This window comes from Anolis carolinensis, chromosome 6 (assembly GCF_035594765.1).
Source record: "Anolis carolinensis isolate JA03-04 chromosome 6, rAnoCar3.1.pri, whole genome shotgun sequence".
Taxonomy (NCBI): Eukaryota; Metazoa; Chordata; class Lepidosauria; order Squamata; family Dactyloidae; genus Anolis; species Anolis carolinensis.
The window spans coordinates 69,932,291-69,951,497 of NC_085846.1; positions in this window are offsets into that span (position 1 = coordinate 69,932,291).

Consider the following 19,207-nt stretch of genomic DNA (forward strand, 5'->3'; position numbering starts at 1 on the left):
AAATTATTTTCGTTGCTACGTCATAACAAAGTGCCTCATCACAGTAGAGCAGGAGTCCCCAAACTACTGCCCCCAGGCCACATGCGGGCCATGGACGCCATTTATCCGGCCCTCACAGCACAAAGGCAGAAGGGGTTGGGCTAAATGACCCAAGGGGTCTCTTCCAACCCTCTTTATTATTGTTGTTGTTGTTGCTATTGTTAACATTGAGGCTAGGTGGTCATCTGTCAGGGGTGCTTTGCTTGTGCTTTTGTTCCACAGGATGTTTGAAAAGAACTCCCTATTCACCATTTAATTACATTATTATTATTATTATTATTATTATTATTATTATTATTATTATTATTGGAGCCTCCGGTGGCCTAGGGGATAAAAGCCTCATGACTTGAAGGTTGGGTTGCTGACCTGAAAGCTGCCAGGTTCGAATCCCACCTGGGGAGAGCGTGGATGAGCTCCCTCTATCAGCTCCAGCTCCATGCGGGGACATGAGAGAAGCCTCCCACAAGGATGGTAAAACATCAAAACATTCGGGTGTCCACTGGGCAACGTCCTTGCAGACGGCCAATTATCTCACTCCAGAAGCAACACCGGTTGCTCCTGACACGAAAAAAATAAAAATTATCATTATTATTATTATTATTATTATTATTATTATTATTGCTCGGTAGCCAACCATAGTCTGGCCCTCCAACAGTCTGAGGGCTTGTGAACTGGCCCCAGTTTTAAAAGTTTGCGGACCCCTGCACTAGAGCATGAATCCACTTTAAATCCGGTTTCTGCCTCCTGCAGAATTCTGGGGTTTGTAGTTTGGTGAGGTGACGTCCAGGACTTGTCTGGCTGAGCTGTTTAAAGCCCCCTCCTTAAATAGGATTTAAAGTGAATTTAAAGTGAATCCAAGCTCCAGTGTGATGAGGTCCTAATTTTGCTACTGTTATGAATCGTAATGTAAAGATCTGATATGCAGGATGTATTTTCATTCACTGGACCAAATTTGTCACAAATGCTGGATACACCCAAATTGGGGTTGGAGGATTGATTTTGTCATTTGGGAGTTGTAGTTGCTGGGTTTTATAGTTCACCTACAATTGAAGAGCACTCTGAACCCAGCCCACAATGGATCTGCTCCTAACTTGGCATACTACCTACATGGCCAACATTGAATACTGGTGGGGCTGGGGCTGTTTTTGAATTCTGGGAGTTGTAGTTCATCAACACTCAGAGGGCTCCCTGTACTAAATTGTTGATGGAACTAGTAAACTTGTTACACATACCCAACATGCCAAACTTTGAATACTGGTGGGGTTTGAGAGGTTGGGAGTTATAATTCACAGACATTGACAGAGCAATGTGCACCCAACTGGTGGATCTGGACCAAACTTGGCATAAATATCCAATATGAACAACTTTGAATACTGGTGGGGTTTGGGAGGGGAGACTGACCCAACATGATGGTAATTGTAGTTCTCCCTGCACCCAGAGAACCCTGTGATCTTCGCAATTTCTGCATCTGAACCAAACTGGCCAACTGTGGCCAACTGTGAATACAGGCGGGGTTTCGGGTTGGTTGACCTTGGTATATGGGAGTTGTCGTTTATTTTATTTATTTATTTACATCATTTATATTCCGCCCTTCTCACCCCGAAGGGGACTCAGGGCGGATCACATTACACATATTAGGCAAACATTCAATGCCTTTTTAACACAGGACAAAGACGAACAACATAGCTCCGAGCGGGCCTCAAACTTATGACCTCCTGGTCAGTGACTCATTGCTCTCCCGTCTGCGCCACAGCCCCGGGTTCATCCACATCCAAAGACCACTGAACCCAGTTGATGACGGATCTGGACCACACTTGGCACACAGACCCAACATGGCCAACTGTTAATACTGGTGGTTTTTGTGGAGGATTGATCCACAATTTTGGGAGTTGTAGTTCACCCACATCATTATGCATTTTCTAATCAGAGCATTAATAATAATAATAAAAAGAAAAGACTGACTTTTTCTAATAAATAGTTACAAATTACCTAAGCTGCCGCTGGGCCACTCTCAGTCTTTGGCCATGATTACTTGGCCATGCTTTCTGATGAATTCTGGAAGTTGTAACTCCTCAATTAACTGTGAGTTGGGGAATATAGGGAGTTGACATCCCAATAGCAGCATTTCCTAGCTTTACTATGAGCTTTACTGTTGAACTGGCTCTTTTGTTGTCCCTTTAAGAGCCATTAGAAGATGGTTCACGTTGCTATTTTTACCTGAATATTTCCCCAACTCATTTGTTCTTGTCAACAGTGGTTTAGTCGATACTGGGACTACAAAAACCAGAGCTCTGAGACTTGGGATTAGCAAAAATGTTTGTCTTGGCAGCCAAACCACCGGCTCTCTTCCCTATTCCCTCAGAGTGTCACCACAATCCCACAGTAATGAGGCAATGGAACGGTGGAGTGCATATTATTGTAAGTTAAGCAATCAGTATGGGCTGCCCTGGCCTTTTAGTTATTTTTGTACTGGAGTTCCCATAATTCAATACCCTATTGTAAACAAATAATAAACAAATGTGGTATCGAAGCCTTTCATGGCTGGAAACACTGGGTTGCTGTGAATATTCCAGGCTGTATGGCCATGTTTCAGAAGCATTCCAACGAAGGAGTCCCCCAGGCAGGAAGCAGCCAAGCTTTGAAGCTGCAAGGCTATTCAGTGCTGATCAAGGTGGCCAATTGCAACATTCACACTTGCCTCCAACAGACAAGAGTTCTTTCTCCCACCCTGGACATTCCACAGATATATAGACCCCACTTGCCTAGTTTCCAACAGACTTCACAACCTCTGAAGATGCCTGCCATAGGTGTGGGCGAAACATCAGGATAGAATGTTTCTGGAACATGGCCATACGGCCATGAAAACTCACAGCAACCCAATAATCAAATGGTCAAATCCCAGTGCAGAGTATTTTGAGGAGGCTTGGTCTTAAAATAATCATTAGAGACCTTTAGCTTTTTTTTTTTTTTTACGAGGGACTTCCTATAGGTTGGGATAAACATTACCAAAACTAAGTTGTTGTCCAACACAGCTGCCTGTATTTTCTGGCCATTCTTTGGGGATGTGGCTATGCCGTTTGTCGTGACAAGCTCATGCATTTCAAAACTTCCCATTGAACTGCTATTAAGAAACAGGAACGGCTTGATTTCTCACACACAATCTTATTACTTCTCGGTGGCTTTTAAGTTCCGCTTCGCTTATCCTAGTTCTACAATTATAGAGCAGTGATCCCTTTGAAAGTACAGTAGAGTCTCACTTATCCAACATAAACGGGCCGACAGAACATTGGATAAGCGAATATGTTGGATAATAAGGAGGGATTAAGGAAAAGCCTATTAAACATCAAATTAGGTTATGATTTTACAAATTAAGCACCAAAACATCATGTTATTCAATAAATTTGACAGAAAAAGTAGTTCAATACATGGTAATGCTATGTAGTAATTACTGTATTTATTAATTTAATACCAAAATACCATGATGTATTGAAAACATTGTCTACAAAAATGCGTTGGATAATCCAGAACGTTGGATAAGCGAGTGTTGGATAAGTGAGACTCTACTGTATTAAAACTGTCGAACTCAAAGCCGCAAGGTATAGCAAGGGCTGCCCTCTGCTTTAAAAGGGGGTTCCATACATTCATGAACGTCAGAGGCATAAATGCTACAAGTCAGAATGACAATATATCAGGGATCTTTAAACCTTTTAAAGTTTAAGGTTTATGGCCTCCCAGACTATTGGGGAAATGGACTATTTTTAAAAAATGAATGAATTCATATGCACACTGCACATACCTTATTTGTAGTGCAAAACAAGAAAGGAAATACAGAAGAGCCTCGATTATCCAACATAAACAGGTGAGGACAATGTTGGATAAGCGAAACTGTTGGATAATAGGGAGGGATACGGCTCCCCTCACTCACGTGCCCTTGCTCGCTCGCTCACTCACAGGGAAGGGTCCTGGTTATGCCGTCGCTACCACCACCGCCTTCCGCTCATCCAATACTCTGGATTATCCGACGGGACTTATCGAGGAGGAGGGAGAGGGAAAAAGAAGGCAGGTGAGTGAGTGAGTGAGTGAGAGAGGGAGGAAGGGCAGAGTCTCGGTTATCTGACTTCTGCTCATTCAATACTCCGGATTATCCGACGGGATTTAGCGAGGAGGAGGAAGAGGAGAAAAAGGGCGGGTGAGTGAGTGAGTGAGAGAGGGAGGAAGGGCAGAGTCTCAGTTATCCGACTTCCGCTCATCCAATACTCCGGATTATCCAATGGGACTTAGCGAGGAGGACAAAGAGGGGGAAAAGGGTGGGTGAGTAAGTGAGTGAGTGAGAGAGGGAGGAAGGGCAGAGTCTCAGTTATCCAACTTCTGCTCATCCAATACTCCAGATTATCCAACGGGACTTAGCAAGGAGGAGGGAGAGGGAAAAAGAAGGCAGGTGAGTAAGTGAGTGAGAGAGTGAGGGAGGAAGGGCAGAGTCTCGGTTATTTGACTTCCGCTCATCCAATACTCCGGATTATCTGACGGGACTTAGCGAGGAGGAGGAAGAGGGGGGAAAGGGCGGGTGAGTGAGTGAGTAAGAGTGGGAGGAAGGGAAGAGTCTTGGTTATCCAACTTCTGCTCATCCAATACTCCAGATTATCCAATGGGAGGAGGGAGAGGGAAAAGAAGGCAGGTGAGTGAGAGAGGGAGAGTGGGAGGAAGGGCAGTGTCTCGGATTTCCGACTTCCGCTCATCCAATACTCCGGATTATCCGACGGAACTTAGAAAGGAGAAGGGAAAAAAGGGCGGATGAGTGAGTGGGTGAGAAAGGGAGGGAGGGCAGGCTACAAAGGTGACAGTGCAGCAGGCTCCTGCTTCTAGCTGTCACCTTTGCAGCCTGCCTCTCTCCTTCTCTCACTCACTCACCCGCCCTCTTTTTCCTTCTCCCTCCTCCTCGCTAAGTCCCATCGGATAATCCGGAGTATCGGATGAGTGGAAATCGGATAACCAAGATTCTACTGTATTGGGGTATTGGATTATGACCTGTCAGGATCATAACCTATTGGGTAGCAGAGTTTCAGGAGTGTTCCTTTAGTTTATTGGATAATGGAAGATCACTGGGCACGTAGATATCAATTCAATGCTTTCAGCAGTGTGGACTCCAAACTATTCAATGCTTTCAGCAGACAAAAATTCAAGCAGACTTCTTTTAAAGTATCGTGTTTGTTTTACTCATAACTTCACGTAAAGATACAGGCACATTTATTGTCAGGTTAAGCTTTAAAACATTTCAGTTTATATCTTTAACTTATAATCTTTAACTTTCTCTTTAAAACTATATTGCTTTGTAGACTTTCTGTAATAACAGTCTGCAATACTTCCAAAGAAACACAAGCCTCAACGTCTTCTAACTCCTAACACTGGCTTCTACATTCTAACACACTCAAGCCTCAACTGACTTCTAATTGTCATCCTTTTAAAACTGAACATTCTAAACCGGGGGTCCCCAAACTTTTTAAACAGGGGACCAGTTCACGATCCTTCAGACTATTGGAGGGCTGGACTATAGTTGGCCACCGAGCAATAAATAACAACAACAACAACAACAACAACAACAACAACAATAAATAAGAGGGTTGGAAGAGACCCTTTGGGCCATTGAGTCCAATCCCCCTTTGCCTTTGTGCACAGAAAGCACAAGCAAACCACCCCTGACAGACGGCCACCCAGAATCAATGTTAATAATAATAATAATAATAATAATAATAATAATAAAGAGGGTTGGAAGGGGCCTCTTGGGCCATTGAGTCCAACCCTCTTCTGCCTCTGTGCACCATAAGCACAAGCAAAGCATCCCTGACAGACCAGCCTCAATGTTAATAATAATAATAATAATAATAATAATAAGGGTTGTAAAAGAAGAAGAGACCCCTTGGGTCATTTAGCCCAACCCCCTTCTGCCCTTGTGCCGTGGGGGCAGGATAAATGGCTTCGATGGGCCGCATTTGGCCCCCGGGCCTTAGTTTGGGGACCCCTGTTCTAAACAGTCACTGAAGTAGTCACATGGTCTGCAGCCCCTTCCACTGCTTAAAGTACATAGAGATAAGAAACTGCAAACCAAAAAAAGACATACACTTCATGAAATATACCGACACATTACAAAACAAAATTGAGGAGGCTTAAAAAGGCTGCTATCTCCAACAGGAAGAACAATCCAATATTTGAAATGAACAACAATTTTAATCAACATAAACTTGTCAGTACAGTAGAGTCTCACTTATCCAACATTTGCTTATCCAACATTCTGGATTATCCAATGCATTTTTATAGTCAATGTTTTCAATACATCATGATATTTTGGTGCTAAATTTGTAAATACAGTAATTACTACGTAGCATTACTGCATATTGAACTACTTTTTCTGTCAAATTTGTTGTTTAACATGATGTTTTGGTGCTTAATTTGTAAAATCATAACCTAATTTGATGTTTAATAGGCTTCTCCTTAATCTCTCCTTATTATCCAACATATTCGCTTATCCAATGTTCTGCCGGCCTGTTTATGTTGGAAAAGTGAGACTCTACTGTATTTCAATAGGAATTGCGGGCCTGCTTTTGCCTGATGAGATAGTCAAGTTAATAATTAGGATTGTTGTTGTGTTCCTTCAAGTCATTGAAAAGTTAGGGCGACCCTAAGTCTAAAGTTTAGGGCAGGTAGCAGGCTAGATGTTTTAAACAGTTCACATTTGGAAGTCTTACGCATGCTAAATTTGCAATTAATCCTCACAGAAAACCATGAACTTTGATTCAGAAATAATATGAATATGATCTGCTTGTGAAATTATTGCATAGTGTCGCATCCATGCTGACGGACGGATCTGAGTCGTCATCAGAAGAAGAAGAAAACCTTTTGCAATCTCTGAGTCATCATTATCACCATAGCAGTAGACAAAATATTAGTTTCCATGCCTACAGATTTCATGGATGATAATAACAGAGGACCAAAGCTAGGAGGTGCCCAATATTTATGTATTTCTAATCAGACAACCACTAAAACAACTGCTATACCCAAACAGTTTAGAGAAAAGATGGGAGGGTAACCTGTGGTGTCCAACATCCACAAAAAGCAATATTTAGAGGGGGGAGAACTCCAGAGTAGAAAATACATTGTGCATGCTTTCCATGCTTCACTGGCTTCTTTACCATGCAAATCTATATTCATTCAACAAAAAGAAAAGAAAAATTAAGTCCTAGCCACAGCAACGCGTGGCCGGGCACAGCTAGTATGTTATACAGGAAAAAATGATCCTGATGTTAGAGTCTGAGGTATTGTCAGTTACCACACTTTGCATTGTTTAAATCTTTCATCATTGTGTTCTCGAAGGCTTTCATGGCTGAAATTGGAGCCCCCAGTGGCACAATGGGTGAGAGCGCAGATGAGCTCCCTCTATCAGCTCCAGCTCCATGTGGAAGCATGAAAGAAGCCTCCAACAAGGATGGTACAAAGATCCGGGCATTCCCTGGGTAACGTCCTTGCAGATGGCCAATTCTCTCATACCAGAAGCGACGTGCAGTTTCTCAAGTTGCTCCGGACACGGAAAAAAATGGCCAGAATCACTGGCTTGCTGTGAGTTTTCTGGGCTGTATGACCATGTTCCAGAAGCATTCTCTCCTGACGTTTTGCCCAAATCTATGGCAGGCATCCTCAGAGGTTTTTGTGTGTCAGAAGAGACTTGAGAAACTGCAAGTCGCTTTTGGTGTGAGAAAATTGGCCATCTGCAAGGACGTTTATTTATTTATTTATTAAATTATTTTTATTGCAAGATTTGTAAGCAACAGTGTTACATTTTCTTTAACACATATATATCATTTTTCTTGCTAGAATAAAAACCAAATTGACTACTATGGATGGTTAGGGAAGCGGAGGAGAGGGGGGGTCGGGCGAGGAATTCGAGGGGAGGGAAAGGAACAAAAGGAGGAAAAAGGGGGGAAAGGAAAAGAGAGAGAGAATGATAAATAAACAAAACAAAACAAAAACAAAACAAAAAAAATTGGGAAAAAAACTATAGACACAGTTGCTATAATTTTCCTACTACTTCCAGAGTCCGGACCGTGGCGTGTTTTTTTTTTCTTTTTACGTTCTCCTTTATAGTTGTATAGATAGCCATACATTTGCCTTTTAGAATCGCCCTGGGGTTCTCAATAATCCAACTTTATAAACATATTTATTTTTTCTTTTCATAAGTAATCTATCAGTGGTTTCCAATCCATTCTATTAATTGCTATTCTGTCCTGGGCCATTTTTTGTGTAAGAATTTCCATGTTCATAATGTCCAATATTTTTGAGATCCATTGTTCGGTATAAAAAAATTAAAAAAATATTTATTTATTTACAACATGTATACCCCGCCCTTCTCACCCGAGGGGACTCAGGGTGGCTTACAAAAATTGGCAAAATTTAATGCCCAAAATGCAATCATAAAAACAAAACAATATAGACAAATCCATTAATAACATTGTTAAAACACATTATAAAAACCTTAAAAACGTATATATACAGTAGAGTCTCACTTATCCAACATAAACGGGCCAGCAGAATGTTGGATAAGCGACTATGTTGGATAATAAGGAGACATTAAGGAAAATTTATTTATTTATTTATTTACAGTATTTATATTCCGCCCTTCTCACCCCGAAGGGGACTCAGGGCGGATTACAATGAACACATATATGGCAAACATTCAATGCCAACAGACAAACAACATACATTAGACAGACTCAGAGGCATTTTTAACATTTTTCCAGCTTCATGATTCCGGCCACAGGGGGAGCTGTTGCTTCACCGTCCAGTAGTGGCTGTACTTCCTCATTCCTTTCCTCGTGTTTTGCTGGCAGTTTTATGGTGTTGTAAATTAGCCTCCCGCATAAAGCGTCCCTAAATTTCCCTGACAGGTGCAACTGTCTTTCGAGGCTGCATAGGTCAACAGCAAGCCGGGGCTATTAATGGTCGGAGGCTTAACCCGACCCGGGCTTCGAACTCATGACCTCTCGGTCAGTAGTGATTTATAGCAGCTGGTTACTAGCCAGCTGCACCACAGCCCGGCCCCTAATTTGACGTTTAAAAGCCTATTAAACATCAAATTAGGTTATGATTTTACAAATTAAGCACCAAAACATCATGTTATACAACAAATTTGACAGAAAAAGTAATTCAATACGCAGTAATGCTATGTAGTAATTACTGTATTTACGAAGTTAGCACCAAAATATCATGATATATTGAAAACATTGACTACAAAAATGCGTTTGATAATCCAGAACGTTGGATAAGCGAGACTCTACTGTAATTAATTGCAAATGTATATATAATTAATTCCACGTTGCCCGGGGACGCCCAAATGTTTGATGTTTTACCATCCTGTGGGAGGCTTCTCTCATGTTCCCACATTGGGAGCTAGAGCTGACAGACAGGAGCTCACCCCACTCCCCGGATTTCCTGGAACTGCCTACCTTACATTCAGCAGTCCTGCTGGCACAAGTTTTTAACCAATTGTGCCATCAGGGGCTACAGGAAGACAATAAACTCAAGTAAATGAAGTACTAGAAGAAAGCTTTGTGGCTACAGTAGATTAATTAAATATATGGGCCTAAGATCAAATTCATCCTGAACTCTCACTAAAAGCCAAAATGATTCACCTGAGGCAATTGTACTTTGGACATATAATTAAACCACATTTTAAAAACCTGTTATGTTTGGTAAAGTGGAAGGCAGGAGGTAAATAGGAGACCACACTACAGGTGAACTGAGTCTGGAATCTGGGCTGTTAATAAGAATGCATCTTGGAGATATTTATGGGATCACCATTAAATCTAAGCTAATCTGTTCAAGTCAGTCTGATGGTTTGCTTCCCCTGGTTGCTGCCCCAGCATTACACTGCCAGGAACTGCTCAGGTGTTTGTTAAAGATTAGAGGAGAGGAAGGAAGGCTTTTCTTATTTGCTTTTGCTTAACGATTAATTAATTGCATAATGGAAGTAACATAGCGAGTGTGGTGTAGTGGTTTGAGCTCTCGGTTATGACTCTGGAGACCAAAGCTGTGGAAAGTCACAAGGTGACCTTGGACAAGTCACATAGAAAACTCTGTGATGGCTTTGCCTTAGGACAGGCATGGACAAACTTTGGCCTTCCTGGTGTTTTGGACTTCAACTCCCACAATTCCTAACAGATGGTAAGCTGGCTGGGATGTCTTGGAGTTGAAGTGCAAAACACTTGTACGGCCAACATTTGCCTATGTCTGTATTAGAGTCACCATAAGTCCGAAATGATTTGAAGGCTGACAACAACAAAATCAACAAGAATGTTAGTAACCCTATGTGACCCACAAGGAAACATAGTTTTACAACAACGTATTAGTTTTATTTTTCTTACCTTAATCCTGGAGTTGACATTTTGCTAGGGAAAGATGCACTGGAACACCCAAACCCATCCACTAGGACAGAGTTTCTCAACCTGGGGGTCGGGACCCTGGGGGGGGGTCGTAAGAGGTGGTTTCAGAGGGGTCGCCAAAGACCATCAGAAAACATATTTCTGATGGTCTTAGGTGGGAAAGGGCAGGAGAAAAGAGGACAAAGTTGTTTTTAGGGGAATATTGCAGGAGGAAAATGCACATAGAGGATTTGCAAAGGTTTCAGGGGGAAATACACATGTGAAATCTATATATATAAAAGGGTAATGAAATTTCAGCCTAGGACAAAACAACAAAACTACACATCCCAGAAACACTAAACTTGGCAGAACAACCCCTCATCCATGCCTCTACGTTCATACAACAAAAAGAAAAGAAAAATAAAGTCCTAATTAGAGGGAGAGGAATAATTGTTTTTATCCAATTGCTGCCAGTTAGAAGGCTAAGCTCCGCCCACTTGGTCCCCTAGCAATCCACTCAGTTCAGGGGACAGGTACAGTTAGGCCTCACTTAGGCCTCTTCCACACTGCCTATAAAATACAAATTATCTGATTTTAACTGGATTATATGGCAGTGTAGACTCAAGGCCCTTCCACACAGCTATATAACCCATTTATAATCTTATATTATCTGCTTTGAACTGGATTATCTTGAGTCCACACTGCCATATAATCCACTTCAGTGTGCATTTTATACAACTGTGTAGAAGGAGCCTCATATAACCCAGTTCTAAGCAGATAATATAAAATTATAAATATACAGTACAGTCTCACTTATCCAACATAAACAGGCCGGCAGAACATTGGATAAGTGAATATGTTGGATAATAAGAAAGGATTCAGGAAAAGACGATTAAACATCCAATTAGGTAATCATTATACAAATTAAGCACCAAAACATCATGTTATACAACAAATTTGACAGAAAAAGTAGTTCCATGCACAGTAATACTATGTAGTAATTACTGTATTACAAATTTACCACCAAAATATCATTTACTACTAAAAGGCAGATTGCGTTGGATAATCCAGAACATTGGATAAGCGAATGTTGGATAAGTGATTCTACTGTAATATATACCACCATACTTCGCCACAGCAACGCGTGGCCAGGCACAGCTAGTTAGTATATATAATGATAGATCTATATCTAGCTCTGCATTGTTTATGTAGGCATTATATGTCTGCCTGTTACTATGTTGGAAGCTGGCCTGAGTCCCCAGCGGGAGATAGATAGGTCAGGGTACAAATGAAGCTGTTGTTGATGATGATTATTATTATTATAAAGTTATTGTTGCTTTTCCACTTATAGAGTTAGTTTACTATTTTTCTTTGAAATACAGTAAATATTCAAAACATTTAACCCACTGATGCCTCAATTAATGTAATTTTATTGGTATCTAATTTTATTTTTGAAATTTACCAGTAGCGGCTTGTACTCGAGTCAATAAGTTTTCCCAGTTTTTTTGTGGTAAAATTAGGTGCCTCGGCTTATATTCGGGTCGGCTTATACTTGAGTATATACGGTATCTACACACCCTATTTGAGGCAGTACGCTTGCTCTGAGATTCATCCTCCTATGCACTGGAAAAGAGGTTCTAGGTCCTGAGATCCCAGAATGCTATGCACAAGATCCCTCCCCCTCCTGCCAGGAAGAAATACAATTCAAGGTTGGGTTGAGTTTTTGTTTTGTTTTTGTTTGAATACATTGTTAATTTATGTGGCTCAAAGAGTGATAGAAAATGGCTGCAATTGCCACCTTTTGTTTCAAGTATTACTTTTTTTAATCACTGTGTTCAATCCAGAATCAGGAAAGAGCTTCTGATGGAGGGACTCTGATCCATATTGCATTTTAGAAGACTGAGATTTTAGGAAGTGACAAATTGCCGGCGTTCAAATGAATCACAAAGGAAACCAAAGGCCCCTTTGTGTTTGCATGCCTACACACAGGGGAATTTGACATGAGCTTCATGCTCATACTTCCCTTTTCAAGAGAAGGAAAGTTTTGATACTGAGTTACATAAGCAGGGAAGGCAGAAACTAAAGATTTTGCAGAGGAATCTTGGCTCTCTTCCAAGAGCACCTAACACCTAGAATCATAGAATAGTAGAGTTGGAAGAGACCTCATGGGCCATCCAGTCCAACCCCCCCCCCCCCCCGCTAAGAAGCAGGAAATCGCACTCAAAGCACCCCCGACAGATGGCCATCCAGCCTCTGCTTAAAAGCCTCCAAAGAAGGAGCCTCCACCACGGCCCCGGGGAGAGAGTTCCACTGCTGAACAGCCCTCACAGTGAGGAAGTTCTTCCTGATGTTCAGGTGGAATCTCCTTTCCTGTAGTTTGAAGACATTGTTCCGTGTCCTAGTCTGCAGGGCAGCAGAAAACAAGCTTGCTCCCTCCTCCCTATGATTTCCCCTCACATATTTATACATGGCCATCATGTCTTCTCTCAGCCTTCTCTTCTGCAGGCTAAACATGCCTAGTTCTTTAAGCCGCTCCTCATAGGGCTTGTTCTCCAGACCCTTGATCATTTTAGTCGCCCTTCTCTGGACGCTTTCCAGCTTGTCAACATCTCCCTTCAACTGTGGTGCCCAGAATTGGACACAGTATTCCAGGTGTGACCTGACCAAGGCAGAATAGAGGGGGAGCATGACTTCCCTGGATCTAGATGCTATACCCCTATTGATGCAGGCCAAAATCCCGTTGGCTTTTTTAGCTGCCGCATCACATTGTTGGCTCATGTTTAACTTGTTGTCCACAAGGACTCCAAGGTCTTTTTCGCACACACTGCTGTCAAGCCAGGCGTCTCCCATTCTGTATCTTTGCATTCCATTTTTTCTGCCGAAGTGCAGTATCTTGCATTTGTCCCTGTTGAACTTCATTTTGTTAGTTTCGGCCCATCTCTCTAGTCTGTCAAGATCGTTTTGAATTCTGCTCCTGTCTTCTGGAGTGTTAGCTATCCCTCCCAGTTTTGTGTCATCTGCAAACTTGATGATCGTGCCTTCTAACCCTTCATCTAAGTCATTAATAAAGATGTTGAACAGAACCAGGCCCAGGACGGAGCCCTGCGGCACTCCACTTGTCACTTCTTTCCATGATGAAGACGACGCATTGGTGAGCACCCTTTGGGTTCGTTCGCTTAGCCAATTACAGATCCATCTAACCGTAGTTTTGTCTAGCCCACATTTTGCTAGTTTGTTTGCCAGAAGGTTGTGGGGGACTTTGTTGAAGGCCTTACTGAAATCCAGGTAGGCTACATCCACGGCATTCCCTGTATCGACCCAACTCGTAACTCTATCGAAAAAAGAGATCAGATTAGTCTGGCATGACTTGTTTTGGTAAATCCGTGTTGACTATTAGCAATGACCGCATTTGTTTCTAAGTGATCGCAGACTACTTCCTTAAGGATCTTTTCCAGAATCTTGCCTGGTATCGACGTGAGGCTGACCGGACGGTAATTGTTTGGGTTGTTCTTTTTTCCCTTCTTGAAGATAGGGACCACATTCGCCCTCCTCCAATCTTCTGTGACTTCTCCCGTTCTCCAAGAATTTTCGAAGATAATTGCCAGTGGTTCTGAAATAACTTCCGCTAAACACTTGGCAAAACACCTCTGAGTACAGTAGAGTCTCACTTATCCAACATAAACGGGCCAGCAGAATGTTGGATAAGCGAATATGTTGGATAATAAGGAGGCATTAAGGAAAAGCCTATTAAACATCAAATTAGGTTATGATTTTACAAATGAAGCACCAAAACATCATGTTAGACAACAAATTTGGCAGAAAAAGTAGTTCAATATGCAGTAATGCTATGTAGTAATTACTGTATTTATGAATTTAGCACCAAAATATCATGATATATTGAAAACATTGACTACAAAAATGCGTTGGATAATCCAGAACGTTGGATAAGCGAGTGTTGGATAAGTGAGACTCTACTGTATCACTTGTCTTAGGAAAATTTTATGAAATACATATGGTCACCGTAAATCGACAGGCAGCCTGAAAGCACATACACAGCACTGCTCAATCTGATCTCCTCTTTCACCCACAAACCCACGGTTTCTTCATTCACTGCCAGCCTTGCCTGGCACCTAGGAAGCAACAGTGCTGGTGGTTCCTGTTCTGATTTGCATTGTATCTCTTCTCTGGGCCTGGTCTTCAAAACAGTTGTAGCTACCTGATCAGTTCTTCCACACTTGATTTTAAAAATCATAAACTCAAGTACATTAGGGTTTCGCTTATCTGACATTAAACGGGCCTTCAGAATGTCAGATAAATGTCAGCAGAGTGTCAGATGGGTCATCAGAGACCATCAGAAAACTCATATTAATTCATAGTGTTCTTCCGGAGGTAGGTTAACTATATCTCCCTTAAATCACTGTCAATTCCTCCCAAATTCCTCCAGTATTTTCTGTTGGCAATGGGGATTCTGTGTGGGAAGTTTCTATCATTGATGGAGTTCAAGGGGATGTTTGATTGTAGGTGAACTATAAATCCCAGCAGCTACAACTCCCAAATGTCAAGGTCTATTTTCCCCAAACCCCACTAATGTTCACATTTGGGCATGTTGAGTATTCATGCCAAGTTTGGTCCAGATCCATCATTGTTTGAGTCCACAGTGTTTGCTGGATGTATGTGAACACCAACTCCAAAACTAAAGGTCAATGCCAACCAAACCCAATATTTTCTGTTGGAGTTCTGTTCCAAGTTTGGTTCAATTCCATTTTTGGTGGAGTTCAGAATACTCTTTGATTGTAAATTAACAATAAAGGGATATGGCTATAAACTATAAACCTATAATTTATAGGTTAACTATAAATCCCAGCAACTACCATTCCCAAATGACAAAATCAATCCTCTCCAATCCCACCAGTATTCAAATCTGAGCATATCTGGTATTCGTGCCAAATTTGGTCCAGTGAATGAAAATACATCCGGCATATCAGGTATTTACATGACGATTCATAACAGTAGCAAAATCACAGTTATGAAGTAGCAATAAACATAATATTATGGTTGGGGATCATCACAACATGAGGAATTGTATTAAGGGGTCACAGCATTAGGAAGGTTGATGGTCCTTGTTCTAAGAATCCATTATTCTGTCAGTATAGTCTTTGTGACTATAATGCCCTCACTTTCCCAAAAACATTATTTCTAATCTATGGGCATTTTTTATCTGCATGGCTTGAAGAGTACATCATAATGGCTAGAAAGTACAGTGACATTTCTTATATCAGTAGCACATGAAAAGAAAAGAAAAATGCAAATGTCAGGGGAAACCCATGTTTAAAATAACACAGTATGTTTCCCCCCTTCCTTGTTCTGCCCTTTCTCGGTTCTGATTTAAGTTGATTTCACTTCTTCTGGCCTTTCCCTGACTGATCTCCCTGCTTGCTCTGACTGACTGAAACAAAAATATACCGTATATACTCGAGTATAAGCCGACCCGAATATAAACCGAGGCACCTAATTTTACCACACAAAAAAATGGGAAAACATTGTCTCTAGTATAAGCCGAGATACCAATACATTTTTTAAAAAATCATTTTTATTGAAGACTTTTAAATACATAAATAATAAAAAAAAGAAAAAAGGAGAAAAGGGGAGGAAAAAAACAAAGACAAAAACAGGAAAAAAAAGTGCAGGGGGGAACAGAGGTATGAGGAGGGTTTGTGAGGTAAGTTTCTTTGTTGGTAGAGATGTCATAAAATTCCTTCCCACAATTCTTGATTTTTGAGGGGGGAATAATTACAGTTTTTTGAGGGAGGGATGATTGCAGTTTCTGATCTGGGGGGTTTTCTCCTTCTTAGCTATTGTATTTTTAGTTTTGATCATCCTCGGGTTTTCTAGCTCTTTTTTTCGCTACCTATGCTTGTATCTTTGCTTGCTTTTAGGTAATCTTCCAGATTTGACCAGTCTGTTTCTTTTATTGCTTTGCCTTGGTGGTTTCTCATCAAAAATGTTAGTCTATCCATGTTCTTTATCTCCCGTATCTTCGTTGTCCATTGATCTGTGGTTGGTATCTGGGATGACCTCCATATTTTGGCAAAAACAATTCTTGCTCCTATAACCAGATAGTTTAGTATCTTTTCCTCATTTTTGTTTAACTTCATGTTTGTTAGACCAAGGAGATATAGTTCTGGACTCATTTTAAGTTTCATTTTCATTATTTTCTCGCATTCTTTATGTATTCCAAACCAGTACCTCTTTGTTTGGTGCAAGACCACCACATATGGTAAAAATTTCCCTCGTGGTCTTGGCACTTCCAACACTTTGTGTTTATATCTTTGTTTATGAGTCCTAGTTTTTTCGGAGTATTATACCATCTATATACCATCTTATATTGGTTTTCTTTTAGGTCAACTAATAAAATTACATTAATTGAGGCATTAGTAGTTTAAATACTTTTGAATCTTTACATCAAACTGTAATTTAAGATATGGATATGCAATTCTGATTAAATCATTATTTTCATCTTCTTCAATGTAAATGTGCTTATGTATCCTTTTAATAATAATAGAGTGAAATAATAAATGTAATAATAATTAATAGAGTAAAATAATAAATGTAATAATAATAATAATTAATAGAGTAAAATAATAAATGTAATAATAATAATAGAGTAAAATAATAAATGTAACAATACCAATAATAATAGAGAAAAATAATAAATATACCATATATACTTGAGTATAAGCCCACCAGCACCCTCACTCGGGGATTTTTCAGTCTTAAAAAAAAGGGCTGAAAAACTAGGCTTATACTCGAGTATATACAGTATATACGGCAAGCATTCCATGCTGCAACATAAAATAGTTATAAATATACACAAACATTAAACCATTGAAAACATTAAACATTAAAAACATTAAACATTAAAATGCTATAATAATAATAAGAAGAAGATCAGAGTGAAATAATAAATGTAATAATACAAATAATAATAAAAATAATAAATGTAACATATATTCTCAAGTATAAGCTGACCCAAATATAAGCCAACCAGGACCCTCACCCGAGTATAAGCCGAGGGGGGCTTTTTCAGTCTTAAAAAAAGGGCTGAAAAACTAGGCTTATACTTGAGTATATACAGTAATTCCCTTCTTGTTTCTAAAGCTGTTGCATGATTAATCCCCGTCACTAACTGAATGACCCGCCTGGCAGAAAAGGAGTTTATCTGAATGTGAATTTCTCCTAACTAACTCCAGATCAAATCTCTAAAACGTAAGAATGATGTTGGCAATGGAGGATATTTGACATTGGATCATGTAGTATGGGGAATCTTCTGCAATACTACCCTGAAGCAAGGGAAACAGTGAAGGTTCAGTTCAGGTCAGGCTTGTCCCATGGAAAACCACTCTGATAAGAATGCACCCAGTCCAGTGAGTCCACAAACAAAAGGCTTAGACGGGATGCAGGCTCAAACGTCATCTTGAAAACAAGCTGACGTTCCACATTGATGACTCCAAGAGATCTTGTGAGAATAGCGCACTGGGCAGGAGGGGGAGAGGAATACTCATGCAATCATTATAATTCTTCCCACAGATTGACTAAACGGATCCTTATCACATCATTTCTAAAGAGTCCTTCTCTCTGGGAGAGAAATGGGAGAATAAGAGCCTCAAATGAGCAAGAGATCAACAGAGCTGAACCTGAGGTTGTAATTATAGGGTAGAACGTTTCTGAGAATACTTAGAAGGGGATTGTTGTGAGTTTTCCGGGCTGTATGGCCATGTTCCAGAAGGATTTTCTCCTGACATTTCGCCCACATCTATGGCAGGCATCCTCAGAGGTTGTGAGGTATATTGGAAACTAAGCAAGGGAGTCTTATATATCTGTGGTATGTCCAGGGTGGGAGAAAGAACTCTTGTCTGATTGAGGTCAGTGTGAATATTGTAATTACCGTAATCACCTTGATTAGCATTTAATGGCCTTGCAGCTCACTTGATGAATTAACCTGGGCACAGTATTTATTTATTTATTTATTTATTTACAGTATTTGTATTTCGCCCTTCTCACCCCGAAGGGGACTCAGGGCGGATTACAATGAACACATATATGGCAAACATTCAATGCCAACAGAAAAACAACATATATAGACAGACACAGAGGCATTTAACTTTTTTTTTCCAGCTTCACGATTCCGGCCACAGGGGGAGCTGTTGCTTCACTGTCCAGTAGTGGCTGTACTTCCTCATTCCATTCCTCGTGTTTTGCTGGCAGTTTTATGATGTTGTAAATTAGTTAAATTAGCCTCCCCGCATAAAGCGTACCTAAATTTCCCTAATTGACAGATGCAACTGTCTTTCGGGGCTGCATAGGTCAACAGCAAGCCGGGCTATTTAATGGTCGGGGGCTTAACCCGACCCGGACTTCGAACTCATGACCTCTCAGTCAGTAGTGATTTATTGCAGCTGGTTACTAGCCAGCTGCGCCACAGCCCGGCCCTTTAGTATATTATTTGAGAGCACAGAAATGCTGGACCACTCTCACAACTATGAGAGTTGTAATGTCGGAGTTGCGACCTTTTGTAAAAGCGCTCAAGACTTGGCTGTTTGGTTGTGCATTTAAGTAAACCAGATCTAATTTCCCAATTAGTCACTGTTGAATGTTTTTATGTTGAATGTTTTTATATTGTGGAATGATATTTTAAATTGTAAGTCGCTCGGAGCACTCTGGTGGAGAGCGACTAATTAAGAAATAAAGTGAAGTGAAGTGAA